We start from the raw sequence: 5,822 nt of genomic DNA, 5'->3' as shown, positions 1-5,822 counted from the left end.
CTCTGTCTCAAATAAATAAATAAATAAATAAATAAATAAATAAATAAAATAAAAAGATGTACCGTGCATGCCAGGCATGTTACATGCATCATATAATTTAAACGAATAGTAAGAACTATTGTAATTCCCATTTTACAAAGAGAAAAATGAAGCATAGAGAGGTTTAGTAAGTTGCTGAGGAGTTAGGAAGAGGTAAGACTGTTAATCAAACTCAAAGAATTTGATAAATACAGAGCCAATATCCAACCAAGTCTCCATGGAAGACTCCCTAAGAGTGACTCTTTGGATTTATGTTAAATTTGGATATGTGTGTGTGCACACATGCATATGTGTGTAGGGGTGTGTGTGTGTGTGTGTGTGTGTGTGTGTATGTGTTGGCTCATATATCAGAGGCTCATATACCTCCATTACTCTGACCTCAGAATAAAAGGTATACCTGGCCCCTTCTAGGTAAATTGAAAGCTTGGATGGGAGTAGTCCCAAGGCTAATGTGAATGTGCAATGGGGCTTAGGCTGTAAAAATATCGTATCTTCATATCTTTGAGGGGAGGCAGTCGATTCATCCACTCAGACATGCCTTGTGTTTTTATAGATTCAGAGATTCTCTCTGCAGCCATTGTCTAACCTACCCAAGCCTCAACAGGCTGCAATTGGAGTAAAGAACCCCCGAGTCCCAGAGTCATCGGTGTCTGAGTACATGTACTTCTTTCTGTATCTGAGCACATGAACAGGTTTGGGTAAGCCAGGTGAACTTTGTTAATAGAAATATAATTTTATCTTACATTTACCATTTGCTGAGCCCTCATTATGTATTTTTCGCTAGACTAAGTACTTTATATGTTTTACAATGCATTATTTCCTATGAGGAAGGTTGTATTGAGATTCCCATTTCAGTGATAATAAAACTGAGGCAGAAAGAGGTTCAGGAACTTGCTTGGTTCAGAGATGGAGATAAGAATGATGGAGTTGCCCATGCTTTCAAACTGAGGACTACAAAGTACATCATCCATACTTTTTCTCTCTCCTTTAGCACTCCCCAACATTTAAAGGCTTTCTTATTTTCCTTTGCTAACTCATGTAATGCGACAATATTTAGGGCCAGTGGAGGAAATATATTTGATATAGAATCCACCAGATAATGATACAGCCAATCAGATGACTCTTATCTTTTGTAAGGACATTGTTTCCTTCAGTTTCTCCCACCAGTCATGCCAAATTTGGATTGGATCTCTTTTGCCAACTCCTGGTTCCACCCAGTTGGTGTTCAGGAATGGTTTATGACCCAAAGAAGCAAAGCTTTAACTGGCTTGTTCTGGCACTGCATGTTGCAGTCCTAGGAGGAAACTTATATGGTTACTAGTTTATAAAAACAAGGAAATGAAAACCATGCTTAATAGCAAAGAGGACTGCCAGTGATTGGAGCCAGCCATTAACCTTTCAAAATACGATGGGAGATGGGTGTGGGGCAAGGAATAGGTCAGGGGAAGGATGAATCAGAGTGTGAAGGCAGTTTAAGCCAAAGGATTGTCCAACAATAGACTCTAGACACTTAATAAACTCTAGTAACTCCATAACAGATGGAGAGGAAGATATCTTTGAGTTAATTTTTCTTTAATTCCTGTTCATTGGAAGCTGAGGTACAGTCATCATTGGTGGCCTTGACGATTGAAATGACATGCTAATTAGGACAGACCAAAGTGGGTGTGGAAGTGAATGCATCTGTTGCTGGGGGGACCCACTCACTCCCTTGGCCTTAAACCAGCACTTCACTGTAATACCCTCCCCATTGTATTGTTGGTATGGCTTTCAAACACTGTCTTTGGGTTTTTTTCACTATTCCAGGTTCTACTAAAGGCCTGGATCTGCATAATATCGCAGATACATGATGAGTAGGAGTTAGCAAGAGAATAATGTTGTCTATGATGAGATTGTAGAACACAGTTCTTAAGAAAAGGGAGCTAGTGAATTAATGGCAGGGGCGGGAGGGAGGGATAACCCTCTAAGCACATTTCTGAGTCCTTGATTATTGATGCAGAGATAAAATGTGCACATAAGAAAGAGAGTAAAGTAAAAATGGAAGGGAATAAGTTCATAATTTTTCCACTCTTAAGTTCTTTAACCTAGATTAAGGAATGGGTTTTAAGTGTGGTTAAAATTTTTTGCTTTACCTTAATGTGTCTGTGATAGTTCTTTCACCAAGGGATGGGTATTGCAGAGAGAAGAATCATGTACTTTCTGGGAAATGACACCAATGCACCATTTTTTCTTAAGTTAAAAGAAAAAATTATGACAAGGCAAGAAAAAATAATTTCACAGTAGTGCCTTTGAAATTCCTCTGCATATATTTTGTCAGGCTCTAACGGCAACACTTGTCTGGGGAAGACGGCCCTGTCCTTGTACTCCATGTGTAGGCCTAAAATTAGTCTCCATAGTCACCCAAATATCACAAAATGCTGTTCTTGTTATTCCCACCCTTTACAAATGGGCCGTGTAACAGTGGAACTAAGTAGTCAATCTGAGACAGCTTTACCAGTCATGATGCTGACCTCTTTCTTGACAGGATCTGTTGGAACTTGCTGTGATTCCTTTTTATACAGACAGAAAAGTGGCACTGAACCTGTATCTCAGGCAAATTATTGTCATTGGCCAGGCTTCTATGACTGTAAAACAAAACAACTAATGACCCAAAAGGGGTATAAATTCTCAAAAAATAGGACTATTGGCCAAATCCAGAACTGACTGTAGAGTACTAGCAGTTCCTCTCAGTGACAACATGAATCTTCCAGAGATTCGGTGGTGATTAGCTTAATGGGGAACATGTGTTTCTGGGCTGCTGGGGCACCCCTGGATTTACATTTCTAAAGAATTCATAGAGTCATTTTATATGTCAGAGTAAATGGCACTGGGGATAAGAAGAATGGCGAATTTTTGTAGCAGTCTAAGGCTGGGCTTTACTCAGTGTTTTCTTATGGGGGAATGTAGTCTGCACTATGAAAACAACCAGACTTTCCACCCATGGTTTGCTGTTCAGTGCTGAAGTTTCATGGCCATTCCTTCTGCCTTTGTGTTTGGCATTGTCATTCCTCCTGACCATCCCTGTAAGCAAACATAGGTTTCAATGACCTTGTCTCTCTGCTTTTAGTAGTAAGATTATACATTTGCAATTCAGAAGATTTAAGTGTTTACTTATTGTCTTAAAAATCAAGAGAGGAGGAGTAACGTCAACAAGGTGGTGGAGTAGGAATTCGTAGTTCTTGTTCTTCCACAGAAACACCAGTTTAATGATACATGGACCAAAATACCTTTATAAGAATGTTGAAATCTAGTTAAGACATTTCAGTACTCAAGGCAAGCACAAAGAATAGCCACATTGAAACAGGTTAATAGGGCAATTTCACTTTACCTACCCCCTTTCCCATGGAGAGAAAGTCCTGGCTCACAACTTCTTTCTTGAAGTGGGGGATACCTGGGGGATTTTCTGTCTCCCCTCATTCAAAGTGCTAATGAAACAGGCATAGTTTGAATGCCTGGAAGCAGCTATGAGACACATGAAGAAACAGGGAAACATGGCCCAAAGAAGGGAACAACATACATACATAACTGATAGTAAAGAAACTGAGGTACATGAATTACCCAAAAATAATTAAAAATAACTGTTATAAAAGTGCTTTATGAGCTAAAAAAAAATACATGAACAAAATAAGAATATCAATAGAGTTGGAAATACAAAAAAAGAACAAACCAGACAGAAACTGTGAACATGAAGAATACAATAACTGAACAGAAAAATTCACTGGAGGGATCAATAGTAGACTTGATCAAGCAAAATAATCAATAAGCTTAAAGAGAAGTCATTTGAAATTACGCAGTCAGAAATCAAACATTTTTTAAAAACTGGAAAAGAGTAAAGAAAGCCTAAGGGACTTATGAGATATCATCAAGCAGATCAATATACACATTTATACATTACAGGAATTTCAGGGGAGGGAAAAAAATGAGAAGAAAGTTTATTTAAATAAATAATGGCTGAAAACTTCCCAAATGGGAAGAAAATGGACATTCAGATTCAGAGTCATTTTATTAAGAAAATTGGTCAATTCATTGAGAGGATATAACAGTTGAAAATATATATGCACCCATCATTTGAGCATCTGGATATATAAAGCAAATACTAAGAGAAATAAAAGGAGAAATAGATAGCAATACAGTAATAGTAGAGCACACCAATACCCCACTTTTGACAATGAGTAGACCATCCAGACCAAATATCAGTAAAGAAATAGTGAACTTGAACAATACTTGAACAATATGACATAACAGACATAAGCGGAATATTTCATGTAACAATAGCAAAAAACACATTTTCCTCAAATGCACATGGAACACTGTCTGGGATAGATCATATGTTAGGCCACAAAACAAGTACTAACAAATTTTAAAAGATTGTAATCATGTCAAGTATCTTTTCAAACCACAGTAGTATAAAACTAAAAGTCAATAACAGAATAAAAATTGTAAAATTTATAAATATGTGAAAATTAACTAACAGGCTCCTGAAATTAGAAAAGAAAATCTTGGGATAAGTGAAAATGGAAGCATAACATACCAGTATTATGGGTTGCAGCAAAAGCAAATCCAACAAGGCAGTTTGTAGTGATAAATGCCTACATTAAGAAAAAAGAAAGACCTCAGATACAATGTAACTTTACACCTCAAGGAACTACAAAAAGAGTGAACTAAGTTTAAATTTAGCAGAAGAACATAATAAATACCAGAGCATAAATAAATAAGACAGATTAGAAAAATTAAAAATAAAACAATACAACTCAAGGCTGATTTTTGGTTTTTTGAAAGATAAAATTGACAAGTCTTTAGCTAGACCAAATAAGAAAAAAGATGAAAGACTGAAATAAATAAAATCAGAAATGAAATAGGGCCCATTACAACTGATGCTACAGAAACTAAAGGATTATAAGAGAGTACTAAGAACAATTATATTGCCAACAAATTGTATAACCAACAGAAATGAATAAATTCCTAGGAATTTATTCACCTACCTTATTACCTTACCAAGACAGGATTATGAATAAATAGAAAATACGAACAGACCTATAACTAGCAAAAAGATTAAATCCATAATCAAAGAACCTCACAACAACAACAACAAAAGCCCAAGACCAGATGGTTTCACTGGTGAATTACTGCAAATACTTAAAGAAGAATTGCAGTTTTTCTCAAATTTCTTCCAAAACATTTAAGGGGAAAGAATACTTCCAAACTAATTTTGAGGCCAGAATTATCCTGATGACAAAGAAAAGAAAACTAAAGGCCAATATTCCTGATGAATATAGATGCAAATATCTTCAACAAAATACAAGAAAACCAAATTCAACAGCACATTAAAAGTATCATACACTATGTCAATTGGGATTTATTTGTGTAATTCAAGGATGGGTCAGCAAATGAAAATCAATCTGTAATATACCATGTTAACAGAATGAAATATAAAAACCACATGACCATCTCAATAGATGTGTAAAAGGCACTTGACAAAATTAAACACTCATTAATGATTTAAAACCCACTTAAGTAACTACCTGTAGAATGAAATTATATTGACCTCATAAAGTTTATATATGAAAAACTCATTGTTAGCTTCATATTCAATGCTGAAAAATGGAGAGCTTTTCCTCTAAGATCAGGAATAAGACAAGGATACTTACCCTCACCACTTCTAATCACCATAGTATTGGAAGTACTAGCTAGAGCAATTAGGCAATAAGAAGAAATAAAATGCACCCAAGTTGGAAGGGAAGTAAAAT

Source organism: Macaca thibetana, chromosome 7, assembly GCF_024542745.1.
Source record: "Macaca thibetana thibetana isolate TM-01 chromosome 7, ASM2454274v1, whole genome shotgun sequence".
NCBI classification, from domain to species: Eukaryota; Metazoa; Chordata; class Mammalia; order Primates; family Cercopithecidae; genus Macaca; species Macaca thibetana.
Note: the sequence above shows the minus strand (reverse complement) of the source record.